At 40.4% G+C, this 16,161-nt stretch overlaps 1 protein-coding gene across 13 annotated transcripts in view; it reads right to left on the bottom strand.

Annotated features, from left to right (window-relative positions):
* TUT4 (terminal uridylyl transferase 4) overlaps positions 1–15,070 on the bottom strand; it is a 116,868-nt gene extending 101,798 nt beyond the window's left edge. For 12 of the 13 annotated variants that reach the window (XM_014844290.3, XM_070509917.1, XM_070509921.1 and 9 more), the window contains exon 1: positions 14,276–14,688. The gene's annotated coding sequence lies outside the window, so the exon portion shown is untranslated. Of the gene's footprint in view, positions 1–14,275; positions 14,689–14,822 lie in introns of those variants that run through there. The other variant, XM_014844286.3, reaches the window with a different exon arrangement.
* Positions 15,071–16,161: the final 1,091 nt, after the last annotated feature.

Below are 16,161 nucleotides of genomic sequence, written 5' to 3'. Positions count from 1 at the left end.
GCCGCAGCCGTCCTGCCTTCAGCAACCACCACCCTGATCAGTCAGCAGCCATCAACATCAAGCAAGACCCTCCACCAGGAAAAAGATTTCACCTTGTTGAAGGCTCAGATGATGATTAGCACTTTGTAACAATAAAGCGTTTTTTAGTTAAGGTGTGTACATTGTTTTCTTAGACATAATGCTCTTGCACACTTAATAGACTACAGTATAGCGTAAACATAACTTTTGTATGTACTAGGAAACCAAAAAATTTGTGTGACTCACTTTATTGTGACATTTGCTTTATTTCATTGCAGTGGTCTCGAACCCAACCTGCAGTATTATGTCTATGAAAACAAATCTTTTTGATTTGTTTTTGATTATCATTCGTGTTCACTGGAGTAGCACTTTTAATTTCCTTCAAGAACTTCTCCTTTGCATTCACAGCTTGGCAAACTGTGTGGCACAAGAGGCCTAGCTTTTGACCTGTCTTAGCTTCTGACATGCCTTCCTCACCAAGCTTAATCATTTCTAGCTTCTGATCTACAATGAGAGATGCGTGACTCTTCTTTCTTTCACTTGAACACTCAGAAGCCACTGCAGGGTTATTAATTGGCCTAATTTCAATATTGTTGTGTCTCAGAGAATAGGGAGGCCCGAGGAGAGTGAGAGAGAGACAAGGGAATGGCCAGAACACATACAACACTTATCGATTAGGTTTCCATCTTACATGGGCACGGTTTGTGGTGTCCCAAAACAATTATAATAGTAACGTCGAAGATCACTGATCACAGATCAGCATAACAAATATTATAATAATAAAAAAGTGTGAAGTATTGCAAGAAGTACCAAAATGTGACGCAGAGACATGAAGCGGGCAAAAGCTGTTGGAAAAACGGCACCAGTAGACTTGCTTGATGCAGACTTGCCACAAAACTTCCAATTTGTAAAAAAAGCACAATATCTGCAAAGCGCAATAAAGCAAAGCACAATAAAATGAGGTATGCCTGTTTGTGGGTAAATACACTGACAGAATTTTTATGATCAAAGGCATACAGAACTGTGCCCCCTTCTCCCAAAGCCAGTTTTGGTATAAATGGGATTTCCAAACTAAATTATCTACTCACTCAAAGCCTGATTATGTAGGTTTCCTGGATTATTCAAGTCTTTTCCTTCTTTGTTCATCTGGTAAGCCTTTTGGCCATTTTATTACATATTAAAATTTTCACTGGCAATGGTCAAAAGAAGTTTAAGTTATGCTTCTTTTCACAAGCGATTTCTTGGTTAAAACAGTCTGAGACTGCCAATTGTTTTTTTGTGTTCTTTTCTAATAAGATACAGAGATTACCCAAACCACACTTTACTCTTTTTTCTTATAAACAAATAATTAAGAACTAGCTCCAAATGTGAAGAGTTCTGTGATGCAAGATACACCAGAGGGAACTTGATTCTTCCGTTATCAAGCAGCTCCTGCGTATTTATTCATAATAATATACCTAACTTTTTTACTGGGTTTACTTCTTTGTTGGGGATACCGACTATGTCCCATAGGTCCAAAAACTGTAACAAGTAACTGTGCTGGTCCTACAAGGCTTGTGCTTCTAACACTACACTCATTTGGAAATTTCACAAACTGTATCACTCAGAATGGGCCAGGGTATGCTGAAATAACAACCCCTATAACTCAATGCATATCATAACTCATGCTGATTTATTAACTCATGCAAAATCCTCTATGAATTCGGGTGGCTCTTCAAGGCAGCTGTCCTTCATTCACTGGCTCAGCATTCCAAGCTGCTTTAATCTTATGTTACTTTCCACTATTAGCAAAACAGGGGAAGGAATAGTGCTGGTCATCTTTGTTTACATTTCATTTACCAAAACAAGTCACATGGCTGCACCTAACTTCAAGGCAATAAGGTACACAAATCTCAGAAGGCCTCAAAACAAGAAAGTAGTAACAATGCTTATGACATTAGTACAAGGTGAAATATGGCAGCATGTTTGTGTCAATGACTGTTACTATTTCCCTCCAACGCTTTTGTTCAGGGCTGACTTTATGGACATGTAATCTGTGCAGTCACACAGGGTGCTCCATGGTTAGAAAGACCCTGTGCAAAGCTCTGCTGTCACCATCTTGAAATTCTTAATAATTTTGTCTAAATTTGTGTTTTGCAGTGAAGTCTGATGGGACAATGGAACATGCACATGAGCAGAGGTGATACATGCAAAATGCACATCTGCAATTCCTTTCCACCTCATTCTCATATAGCTTTGGTGATGCCCCCTGAGCACAGAATTCCAGTGGATCCACGATGTGTGGGAGTTCAGCAAGACTCAAAGTGAGTACAAGGTAAGCATACTGTCTACAACTAAGTAAGCAGGGGTGCTGACAGCCCAAGAAGCTGTATTTTCTGTTTGAACCATAACTTGCTTCAAACACAGAAAACAACAGTATTCTAAGAAACATGAATGACAAAAAAAACTATCATACCTTTTCTTACTCGTGTTACTTCCCTGTATTAACCAACCGCTTATGCTAAAAGTGATGATACTGAAAGATAGGGAAAGATAGAGCAAGCCACGGTTCCTTTTCCTTTCAGTCTTGCCAAAGACAAAGGGAGAGAGCGCTAGTAGAATGTGCAAGTACAACAAGTGAAATAAAAACAACAGAGTAAGTTTTGTGCAGTGTAGCTCCTGTTCTGGTAAGAACGATATATATATATATACAATTATGTAGAATTGCTTTGAAATACCAGCAATTCTACACAAGAGTAAAATGTTCTTATATTTGCATTTAAAAATGGCATTATAGGGGCTGGTCCGGTGGCACAGAGGTTAAGTGCACACGTTTGGCTTCGATGGCTCGGGGTTCGCCGGTTCAGATCCAGGGTGCGGACACGGCACCGCTTGGCAAGCCATGCTGTGGCAGGCATCCCACATATAAACTTGAGGAAGATGGGCATGGATGTTATCTCAGGGCCAGTCTTCCTCAGCAAAAAGAGGAGGATTGGAGGCAGATGTTAGCTCAGGGCTAATCTTCCTCAAAAAAAAAAAAATGGCATTACACAATATAAAGATGAACAGTAAAATTTATGCCTAGTAATTTTAAATTTCAATTCTTTATTTAGAATATTAAAAAGTAAATAAAAAAGACCATGACAAGTTGAGAAAAAGGTCACAGACGAAAGAGAAAAGCTTCATATTTTAGTAACTTTAATGGCTCTTTTCCCTGCTTTTTGAACAAGGGGCCCTGCATTTTCATTTTGCACTAGGCCTTGCAGATTATGTAGCTAAGCCTGCATTTGTTCAGGTAAACAAATATAAATCAGGAATTAATTTTAACAAAGATTATTTGTCAACATTCACATATAAGGCACTGGGTTAAAAGCTGGGAATACAAAGATAAATAATGGGCTCTTGTCTAAAAGAGGATATAGTCATATAAACAAATAATGACAATATTATGTGACACATGCTATGGAAACCCTGAGTAAAGAGACTAAGAAAAGCTTTCATCATGGAGATGATAGCTGAACTGAGAAAGAATTTCCTACTTGGGAGATGGAGTGAGAAGAAATAGCTCTACTAGATAAGACTTGTATGTACTAAACAAAATGTATTTATAAAATATCATAAAATAGCATGCATAATGATGAATACAGGAGATGAACTGGGAGTGTAAATTGCACACATTTGCATACCAAGTCAAGTTTAGACTTCAGGAAAGAGAAGCTATAGATTTTTTTTAACATAAGATTTTATATTTTATTTTTTTAAGATTGGCCCTCAGCTAACATCTGTTGCCAATCTTTTTTTTTCTTCTTCTTCTTCTCCCCAAAGCCCCCCAGTACATAGGTGAATATTCTAGTTGTAGGTCCTTCTGGCTGTGCTATATGGGAGGCTGCCTCAGCATGGCTTGATGAGTGGTACTATGTCCGCACCCAGGATCCGAACTGGCAAAACCCCGGGCCACTGAGGCAGAGCACATGAACTTAACCACTGGGCCCTGGGGCAGCCCCAAGCCATAGGTTTGTAAGCAGAATAGTGACACAATTCCTGTTTTAGGTTAACTTCTGCAGAACAGGAAGGCAGAGTTGAGAGGAAAAGGAGACAAGTCAGTAAATAACGGTAATTATCAGTAACAGTAAAAAGCATTAGGAGGTTATTTGGGGCCTTATCACAAGCAATTTTGGTGGGATTGGGGAGTGGGAGAGGCTGTGGTAGAGTTAAATGGGTTTCTTTCCAGAAGGACCTTTCAGACTCTTCAATATGCTAATAAGCACTGTAAATCTCTAAGAAAGAGAGATAATTTGCAACATTACCCAGATTTATTTGACTAAAGAAGCCTCTTTTGCCAGGACTACATATCAGTATCTCAAAGAACTGCAAGGAACTTAAGTTTTTTAGCACAGTTCTATAAAACAGAAAGTCAGCATTGAGTGAGAAAAGCAGAGGGCAGTAGAGGGCTTAAGACAGGTAAAACAATAGCAATGTGAGGAACAGGAAAGAAAGCTGACTACAAGACTGCCAATCTGTGTTAAGGACCTAACTAAATATATAAAACACCAGTCTACTAGTTTATACAATTTGCCAATATTTAAATTCATACTGGGTAGGGGATTGACAGAATGAATACTTTGATAGGGTAAGGGAACACAACAGTAATGAAACCGGTGGTGGGAAAAGGATAAAACCAAAAAGAGGCTCCATACAGAGATTAGGGATAGATCAGAAAACTAAAGAAATGAGAAAGATGCAAATACAGATATTTAGGAGATTTTGGTCAGAAGTAGAACCATTTTTGAACCATATGAGTAGGTGTGTCAAGGAAAGTAGAGTTGAATATCACTGGAATACAGAAATTAAGTAAAAATAAAGTGTTAGGTGACCTTCAATGTTATAATTCCAGTTGCCCAATATGACGTCAAGAATTACACCAAAGTATCAGTGAAAACAGGGGAGTGACCCAGAGGTTCCTAGATTGAAATGACAAAGTTGGATAAGAAACATAGCCAGCAAGGCACCAGTCATAAAAGAAAAGGAATTTTAGAGGAAGATAGAAGAATAAACTGACAATATGTAGAAAAATATGGGTTTGGTTTTCTAGTTTTGAGGAAATAAGTGTGAGGGAAATAAGCGCCATCCCTTAGAGGATTTAGAATAATGGTTCTCAATCTTTTTTCTGTTCCAATACATCTGAGAAATGGAACATACTCCCAACAGAAATAAGAGGAACACAAGAATCGGGGTAAGGGAGGATAAGTGTGAGTGATTTAAATAAGGCTTTCCAAAGTGATTATGAAATACCTTCCTAAAGGAAGTGTAATTCTCATATAATGAAAATCACTGGTTTAAAACTGGTACTATCACAGAAAGCTTAAATAGAAGTTTCAAACACTAACAATTTTTAATCTATGTGACAGAATTCAAGACACTGTCCCATAATAATACCACAAGTTCCTACAAAAAGTCCCAGAGTTCTTATCAATTTTTCAGTTAGAAAAAAAAAATTTTTTTTTTTTGACGAAGATTAGCCCTGAGCTAACATCTGCTGCCAATCTTCCTCTTTTTTGCTGGGGAAGACTGGCCCTGAGCTAATATCCATGCCCATCTTCCTCTACTTTATACGTGGGATACCTGCCACAGCATGGCTTGACAAGTGGTGCATAGGTCTGCACCCAGGATCTGAACTGGAGAACCCTGGGCCGCCGAAGCGGAATGTGCGAACTTAACTGCTGCACCACCAGGCCAGCCCCCTCAAAAAAATTAAGATACAGCATCAGCTAATATATGTCTAGTATGCCCATTCATTTATCTTTACACATCTGTGAAGTTAATACAGTCTTGCAGTGTTTCCAGTTTATACATTAATGAGGAACCCTGAGTGACTTCCCTAAAGTGACACAAATGGGACTGGCTTATAACTACATGAAACAAGCGCCCCAATTTTTGGTCCAACACTTAGGTACTAGGGTATGTCTCTTAGCCTAAATCAGCAGTTCTCAAACTTTTTGATCTCAGGATGCATTTACACTCTTAAAATTTACTGAAGAGCCAAAGAACTTTTGATTTTGTGGGTTATAGTTATTGATATTTATGTCATTAGATATTAAAACTGGGAAATTTTTCAAATGCAAAAATAGTACACTATTAACTCATTCTATGAGGCCAGTATTGCCCTAACACCAAAACCACACAAAGACATCACAAGAAAACCACAGACCAATCTCTCTTATAAATACAGAAGCAAAAATCCTCAACACCACACTAGCAAACCAAATCCAGCAACAAAAGGATTATACACCAGGACCAAGTGGTCCCAGGAATGCAAGGTAGGTTCAATATATTAAAATCAATCAATGTAATACACCATATTAATAGAATAAAGAACAAAAACCACACAGTCATCCCAACAGACACAAAAAAGCATTTGATAAAATCTAGTACCCTTCTAAGATAAAAATATTCAACAAACAAAATAGAAAGGAACTTCCTCAACCTGATGAATGGCATCTAAGAAAAATCCACCGGTGACATCATATCAATGGTGAAAGACTAAGTTTTTTCCTCTAAGGGTAGAAACAAGACAAGGATGTCTGCTGTCTTCACTTCTATTCAACACTGTTCCGGCCAGGGCAATTAGGCAAAAAATAAATAAAAGGCATCCAGATTGGAAAGGAAGGAGTAAAACTACCTTTATTTCCAGATGACATGATCTTATATACAGAAAGTCCTAAGGAATACACAAAAAAACTATTAGTGCTAATAAACGAGTCCAGCAAGGTTGCTATTCAACATCAATATACCAAAATCAGTTGTATTTCTACACATTAGCAATGAGCAATCCAAAAATGAAATTAACAAAACAATTCCATTTACAACAGCATCAAAAAGAATAAAATACTTAGGAATAAACTTAACAAAAGAAGTACAAAACTTGTACACTGAAAGGGCCAGTATAGAGGTGTAGTGGTTAAGTTTGCGTGCTCCGCTTTGGCGGCCTGGGGATCACGGGTTCAGATCCCAGGAGCGGACCTAACACTTCTCGGACCTAACACTTCTCGTCAGGCCACACTGTGGTGCCATTCCACACAAAACAGAGGAAGACTGGCACAGATTGTTAGCTCAGGGCCAATCTTCCTCAAAAAAAACAAACAAACTTGTACACTGAAAACTACAAAACATTGTTGAAATAAATAGGTGAAGACTTATTTAATGGACATGAAAGTAAATGGAAAAACATCTCATATTCATCGATTGGAAGACTCAAAATTAAGATGACAATACTCCCCAAATTGATCGTCAGACTCAACATAACTCCTTTCAAAATTCCAGATGTCTTTTTTTTTGCAGAAACTGACAATATTGAATTTTAAGAACTCTGAATAGCCAAAACAATTTCAAAAAAGAACAAAGTTGGAATACTCAAACTTCCAGATTTCAAAACTTACTACAAAGTTACAGTAATCAAGACTGGATGGCAATGGCATAAGTACAGACATACAGATCAATAAAGAATCCAGAATCAATTGAGAATCCAGAAATAAACACAGACATTTATGGTCAACTGATTTTCAACAAGGATGCCAATAAGACCATTCAACAAGGGAAAAAGCAGTCTTGTCAATAAATGGTGCTGTGAAGCCACATGCAGAAGAATGAAGTTGGACTTCTACCTCACGTCGCATACAAAAATTAACACAAAATAGATCAAACACCTAAATGTAAAAGCTAAAACTATAAAACTGTCAGAAGAAAACACAGGTGTAAATCTTCGTAATCTTGGATCAGGCAATGATTTCTTAGGTATGACTCCCAAAGCACAAGCAATCAAAGAAAAAACAGATAAACTGGACTTTATCAAAATTCAAAATGTATGTGCTTCAAAGACATACTCAAGAAAATGAAAAGAACAATATGACAGTTCCTCAAAAAATTAAACATAGATTTACCATATGATCCAGCAATTCCACTTTTGGGTATATACTCAAAGAACTGAAAGCAGGGACTTGAACAGATATTTGTACACCATGTCCACAGCAGCATTATTGACAACAGCCAAAAAGGTGGAAGCAACCCAAGTGTCTATCAGCAGATGAATGGATAAATAAAATGTGGTATACGCATACAATGGAATATTATTCAGCCTTAAAAAGAATGGAAATTCTGACACATATGCCACAACATGGGAGAAACCTGAAGACATTTTGCTAAGTGAAATAAGTCAATTATAAAAGAACAAATATTGTATAATGCTAATTATATATAATTAAATTCACCGAGTCAGAAAGTAGAATGGTGGTTGCTAGAGGTTGAGGGGAGGAGAGAATGGAGAGTTACTGCTTAATGGGTACAGAGTTTTAGTTTGGGAAAAATTTAAAAGTTCTGGAGATGGATGGTGGTGATGGTTACAAACAATGTGAATGTACCTTAATGGTACTGAATCTACACTTAAAATTGGTTAAAATGGTAAACTTTATATTAGGTATATTTTACCACAATTTTTAAAATACAAAAAAAGAAAATGAAAAGACAATTCACAAAATGGGAGAACATTTTTGCAAATCATATATCTGACAAGGGTCTAGTATCCAGAATATATAAAGAACTCCTGCAACGCAACGATGAAAAGACAACCCAATTTTTTAAATGGGCAAAAGATCTGAATAGACATTTCTGCAGACAGGATATACAAATGGCCAACAGGTACATGAAGAGATGCTCAACATCATTAGTCATTAGGCAAATGCAAATCAAAACCACCATGAGATACCACTTCACCCACTTGGATGACTACAAATTAAAGAGATGGACAATAACAAGTGCTGGAGAGAATATGGAGAAATTAGAACCCTCATACATTGCTAGTGGGAATATAAAATGGTACAGCCTCTTGGGAAAATAGTTTGGCAGGTTCTTATAAACATAAATGTATCAAAACACCCAGCAATTTCACTCCTGCGTATAAATCCAAGAAAAATGAAAACATACATCTACAGAAAAACTTTTACATGAATGTTCATAGCAACTTTAGTCATAATAGTCAAAAAGTGGAAACAGCCCAAATGTCTATCAAATGATGAATGGATAAATAAAACATGGTATCTCCACAGAAAATAGTCCATAGAATGTAATCTTATTCAGCCATAAAAAAGAATGAAGTGCTAATACATGATACAACATGGAGGAACTTTGAAAACATTATGCTTAGTGAAAGAAGCCAGGCACAAAAAGCCACATGTTGCACAATTCCATTCATACGAAATGTCCAGAAAAAGGTAAATCCATAGACAGAAAGGAGCTTAGTGTTTGTTGCCAAAGGCTTGGGGGAGAGGGGAATGGGAAGTGACTGCTAATGGGCACAGGGTTTCCTTTTGGGAAGATGAAAATGTTCTAGAATTAGATAGTAGTGATGGTTACATAACCTTACAAATATACACTAAACTGTATACTTTAAAAGGGTGAGTTTTATGTTACTGTAAATTATATTGTAAAGAAAAAAAAGAATATAACACATTCCATTAGCCATCAAAGCAACGTTTTCACATATCGTGCAGACATCACTCCACATTTCAGATGGGAAAAGGAGAGGCAAAAAGACAGATATCATCTTAATATTACTATGAAAATAGTTGTGACTCAGAGACCCCCAAGAGGTCCCCAAACATAGGTTAAATACCACTGGTCTGAACTAACACTCAGCACAAGACTGGAGCTTAAATACTTAATGACTGATCAATTTTAATAATTAAATTATTTAAACTACAGTGTATACAGCTGAGACTGACAAAATGCAATCAGATGTCATTATTAGGTATGCTTCATAGTGTATGTTCTTATGAAATATTTTTGACAACCTATGTGACTATACTGAATTTAACACTCTCTGCATACTAAATTTTGACAACATAAACCTGAGGTGCAAGATAGTATACTGGTTAAGAGCTCTGACTCTAGACTCAGACACCCCAAATTCAAATCCTGACTCTGCAGCAAAATAGCTGTGAGACCTTGTCCAAGGTACTTAACTACATCACCCGTAAATGAGGATAATATAAAAAGGGTTGTCATGAGGACTGAGTTAATACTTCCACGATCTTTAGAAAGAAGTACACAGTAACTATGCAGTTATCTGTTATCACTGTAAATCAAATACCCACTTAAAACTACCAGGCTACTGTGTGACTTACAAACATACCTATTTCTTTTTGAAAGTACACACTGCTTTGTGTAAAGATTAGGACTTTGCTCATCTTTACTGATGAACACTGAGCTTGCACAAATGCTTCCACTTCTTTCCAGCCCACACTCTCCTGTGCCCTATCCTACTGCCTTACAGTGCTAAATGAGAACGTGGTCAACTAACCAAAGCCAAGGAGTGAAAAAACTTCCTGAGTCACCATAACTAGGTGATTTCTCCCAGAGGTATTTCTATCTGAAAAGTATCTTCTAGGAAATTAAACATTTTTAAACAATAAGATTTGGATCACAGGATCCTCAGAAAAACAGTCTGGAATACAGAAACTGGGGAGAGGAAAGGAGAGTGGCATGGAAAAGATGACTTGACTCTCCACTGAAACCGGGGGTAAAATCTGTTGGTAAAGGTGGTGAGAAAGAAATAGTTGGGGCTGGCACCACGGCCTAGTGGTTAAGATCAGCTCACTCCACTTCAGTGGCCCAGGTTTGGTCCCAGGCACAGACCTACACCACTCGGTGGTGGCCATGCAGTGGTGGCAACCCACATACAAAATAGAGGAAGATTGGCACAGATGTTAGCTCAGGACAAACCTTTCTCAGAAAAAAAAAAAAAGAAACGAAACAGGGAGTTAGAAAACATATTTCTAATTACAGCTCAACCACTATCTCACTTGGTGATCTCATTTTATGAGATAAAAATCCAAACACCTTAATTTAACATACACAATAACCTTCACAATCCCACTGCTACTTCCAACCATTTCTTCTCTCACCACTCTATCCATAAATCCTCAGTTCCTGTCACGCTGAATTTCTCACTCTTCCCTACAAACCGATCTCCATAACAATTTATCATCTCTGCATATGTTATTCCTTAGCTCTGGAATGGCCTCCAGTCTATCCCCTTTTCCACCCAGAAAACTTCAAACTCATCCCTCAAGAGCCAGCTTCTTTCCCCTGAACTCCCAAAATCTAGTGTGTTGTAATTTATTTGCATTAGATGTAGATTGAGTTCCCTGAGGGGAGAGATCATCTTTAATAATTCTGTATCTCTAAAACCTAGCAGTATCTAGCATAAAGTACAAATGCAAAGGTTTATGAAATGAAAGATTAAATGAATGAATGAGCAACCTTAGGCAGTTTCTCCTATAAAATTAGGAGAATACTTGATACACCTGAGAAGCAACAAGGCCTCTATAACAGGGGAAGCACAAAGCTGCTTTGAATCTTTCTAATGCTACAACCTTCAGCAAATTACTTAACCTCTGAGTCCAAGATACTTCATCTATAAAACAGGTATCAAAGGGTTGTTACACTGAATGAGTGAAAAAATACATAAACATGTCTAGCACAATGCCTAGAACAAAACAGGTACTCAAATAAATGTTAGTTCCCATTTCTCCCCCTTAAACTCACAGGATAATTATGGACATCCAATGAGACAATCTGATATGAAAACAATTCGGAAACCATAACATCACACAAATTAAATCTCTTACTTAGAGGGAAAAAAATTTTAACTGTTCATCTTTGAATTTATATACCTTTTCTTCTTTTTGGATTTGTAAGAAACACTTGGGGACATTATGGTTTTTAAACATTTCCCCAAATTATGCAGTTATCTACGATTCTAGCATTAAAACTCAGTTTAGTGTAAACAATCCTAATTCCTCTAAGATTAAGAAGAAAAAAGTCTACATATTCTCCCTTAAACTACAGTGCCTTTTTCCCTTGCCTGTTTTAGGTCTTTCTAGAATTGCTCTTTTTTTGAACATATTTCTATCTGCAGTAATGAATTTAATTGAACTTTGTAACATTTTATGAATTCAAGCACTTGTAGTTTAGAAAGTAACACATCTCACTGAATTCTGTTAGATGAAAATGGTCTGATTTTTATTTTTGAGGATAAACAAAATTTACTGGCATCAACATTTACAGGTAACTCTTGTTTATTGGTTCTCTGAAATCAGAAACTTTCTGCAGAAAATAAATTCAAACACCTTTTTCTACCTCAGATCCTGATTTGACACTCTATAAAGAACAACATAACTAACGGTGCTCATTATGCATGTGAAGGTTAAGTACGAGGTCAAAAAAAGTTCTCTAATTACTTACTCTTACTAAAACGAATCTGCTCTGAGAACTGACAAAAATTCTCTGTAAACAGCTTTTTATTAATCAGAGATATTTATAATTACAATTTTTATTTTCAAAGGTCTAAAATTATATTGCAGACACTACTGTTCTAGCTAAATTAAAAATAAACGTGATTTTAGGTGTGATTTAGGATTAACAAAACTGAACTAAACTTACGTGCATGATAACATCTTGTTAATTTATACATATCACTAACAACTTTACCTAATGTCCTTTTTATATTTAGATATTTGCTAGACTTAAAACATTAAATGTCAATAACTTTCACTTCCGCATCCATATTATTTCAAGGAAGCATTATTTTTTCATTTTCCACACTAGCCAAATGAAAAATTGCAAACATGAAAATTTGTTTTTTTAAAGCAACTTTCTTTTTGTTTAAATATCACATTTTTAAAGCACAAAATTACTTAAAATTCTTATCTTCCCCAAAGTGTATGGTTCTTAAGAAGCACTCTTTAAAACTTGTTTATAAAAGCATCATAGCACACTACACACTAGTGAATTCATTATCTTAAGCAGAGCTTTCTAAATGAATCAATACTTCATAATTTCACAAGTTGTGACTAATCAGTACTAGGATGTAGTGTAGTCCAGCAATTTCTAAGGAGACTTACAAGGGTTCTAAGCCTAAAGAAAACTTCAGCACACAATTTACTCATATACAGAACATCCTGATTGATACTAACAAAAAAGTTAACTTTTTTTTTTAAACCACTCTATAACCCACCACCTTGGTATGTCATTCCCTCTAAATTATCATATCCAGTGGGATTATCCAATTTTATTAGCTAACAGCTTTCATTACATTAAAAACAGAAATAGGATATGTTCTGTTTCACCAAGTGTTATACATTTCGCTATTACAAGACTTGGGAGGGGGCGGGGGGCGGGAATCTTTGGAAACAAAAGGTAATCCGATCCACTCCAGTTAATTACTAAATGCATGCCAACAATACACCATTCGAATTGCATTTCTGGACACTGAGAAGATCACAAAAGAGAGCAGAACGTCAAATGTGCAAGTAACTACTTTTGTATCAAAAAATACACCAAAATGTGGAAACACAGTATACACCGAAACTAAGATCTCGCGCAAGGTACAAAACTCATCTGACTAAAGATTTTATAATTTTCTGAAAAGAAAATGTTTAATCAACGTTGTTAACAGTAATTCATCCCATTCCGGTACGACTAGAAATCCCGATAACGTGCTTCTTTCAGAACTACCTATCTCATTTTTTTGTAATCCGGATACCCAAAGGACCTGAAACCTCTCGCAGAGGCGTGCAACACACTCGGTGAGTGCTGTCTGTTTACAAATACGAATCTCACAGTTTCCCACGTCAAAAGCTTTCATTACCACCATTCGACTGCGGGGCGGGGGAGAGAGAAGGCGGGCGAGCAAGAAACGAAATCCACACAGGCACCGCTGCCTGCTCTCCTTACCACAAGGGCGAGCCAGGAGGAAATATTTATTAAGTATTATATGCTTGTGTTTATATGTCATACATGCATGCCTACATCGAAGCAGGGGTGAAAGAAAAGACACACATGACAGGGAATCGTACAGGACCCACGAGAACGCTACGCCAATCCCGTTAACTCAAAACCCGCCTCCGGGACTACAGGTTTCGGCCCGAGGCCGGGAGCCCCCGGCACTCGGTGGAGTTCGGCCCCAAAGCGCCCCATTGCCCTCCTCAGGCCGCCCAGGCCGCCGCCCCGACCTCCCTCATCTCTGCCTCCCCCTGGGGCACCCAAGCCCAGTCCGGCAAAAAAAGAAGTGTCAGGCCCCAAGGGGGCGGCGGAGCCGCGCTTGGGCCGGGCCCCGACACCTGCGAGGCGCAGCACCTGAGGAGGGCGAAGCGGGGGCCGCCCGGCCTTCCCCGAGCACACCCCCTCGGCGCAGGGTGCCGCGCCGCGGCCGGAACCTCCGTACCTGTGAGGCCCGCGAGCTACAGGCGCGCGCGGCGCCTCCTCATCTCAGTGGCTCCCGCTCCTCCTCCGCCTCCCGCTGCCGCCGCCGCCGCCGTCACCGCCGCCGCCGCTGGAGGCCGGGACACGACGAGCTTAGGGCTCCACCGCCATGTCCGCCGCGCCGCGAACTGCATTGTGGGGGGGGAAGGGATGGGGAGGGGGAGGAGGAGGGAGACGGAGAGAAAGAGGAGGGCCGGCTGAGGGGAGGGGGCCGAGGGGGAGATGGAGCCGGGGGAGCCGGGAGAGGGAAAGAGGGACGAGCCCTGAATGGAGTCCTGCCCGCGGGAGGGGGTGATGGGCGCGGAGAAGATCCCGGATAGGAGGCGCAGAGGCAAGGGAAGGGAAGCGCTCAGGGGCGCCTCCTCCCCTCGTTCTGGAGGCCCCTGGGCATCGGTTGAGCCCGGACGGGGGGGAGTAAACACCAGTGGGGGAGGGGCTTCGTTCGAAGGCTTGCGGTGGCGGCGGGAAACAATGGGGAGGAGGCCGCGGAGGGAGGGCAGCGCACTCACACTCAAGCTGAGGGAAGGGGCGCGCGCGAGGACTCGTTAACCCGTGCGGAGGGGGCGGGGCCCTCCGGCGTTGGGGGAGGGTCGCCTCACCGCCGGCTCGCGCGGAGGGGCGGGGCCCCCGAGCGGGGGTCGCGACGTCCCGCTCCCAGCCAGGGCCCCGCTGGGGAGCGGCGCGGGGACGTCGGCGCGCCTGAGGAGGCCGGGGTCGCCGGCACGGCCGAGCCGCCCAGCTCTGGCTCCTGAGCTGCGAGCCGCCCCCCTGAGGCCCCAAGCGGGAAGAAGGGCCCGACAGCTCCCTCCGCGCCTCGCTCGGCAAGCTGTCCCCCCTCCCCCGGGAAGGAAGCCTGGCCTTGGCCGTGCAGCCTCTGGCCTGGCACCCAGACCGGGCCCGGCCCGAGCCTCCGCGGACCCTCGGCGGCTTGCGAGAGCTTCTGAGCCCTGGCGGGGAGCTAGACAGGAAGCCTCCGGGGTCGCCCCAGCCTGTGCACCTTTGCCACCAAGCCCACCAAAGCTGGAGTCCTTTTCTTTTTAAAATGGAGCCAGTTCAAGAGTTAAGAAACTCAGCAAAGATATCTCAAGAGCATCCCCCTGGAAAAAGATTTTTGAAATCATATATTTGATTTCACGCGAGTTTGGAACCAATTACCATCCATGGGTCCCCACCCCTCCTTGCTTTTAATGTGTTAGATTCCTCCATGTAGTTATGTAAAGTCACGATCCGAGACAGGACTTACGGTTTGTTTTTTTTTAAGACCTCAGCCTTGGGGATAGTTCAGCCAACCTCTGACCTCAAAGCTGGACAAAACACGCAGCTATAGTCCTTGCATTTGACGAATGCTAGGCAGGAAAAGGATTTGACAAGGGTGGACGTGGTGGTCAAGAGAAGATGCTTAATGTTCTGTACCAGATACTGCCTTATAAAATTTCTTATAATATGATTCAGAGGCTGGAACCGGTACGAGGTTACAGAGAAACATTCCTCTCTGTGTAGTCCATGTACTTGCCACTACACCCCAGAACTGGATATCTCTTCTTTATCTGCTTACGTCCATATGAATCTGAAGCTTGGTGTGAAGAAATCAAGCATTGCCCGCTAAATGCTAGGCGCTGAGCTAGGGACTTCACATATTTCACCCTTTAATCTTCGTAGCAATCCCATGAGGTCGGTACTATTGGTCTGATTTACAAATGAGAAAACTAGAGCTCTAAGTGCGTTTTACTCCTACCTGTCTGATGCCACAGGGCTCAGGTGTAGTGGATAGAGTACTAGCTTTCAAGTCAAAGGAGTCCTGTCTGGCTTCAGCACTTACCAGCTGGATGACTTTGGGCAAATGCACCC

The sequence above is a fragment of the Equus asinus genome, chromosome 5 (assembly GCF_041296235.1).
Source record: "Equus asinus isolate D_3611 breed Donkey chromosome 5, EquAss-T2T_v2, whole genome shotgun sequence".
Classification (NCBI taxonomy): domain Eukaryota; kingdom Metazoa; phylum Chordata; class Mammalia; order Perissodactyla; family Equidae; genus Equus; species Equus asinus.
The sequence above is the reverse complement of the archived record's forward strand: the minus strand, read 5'-3'. Positions and strand labels throughout refer to the sequence as shown.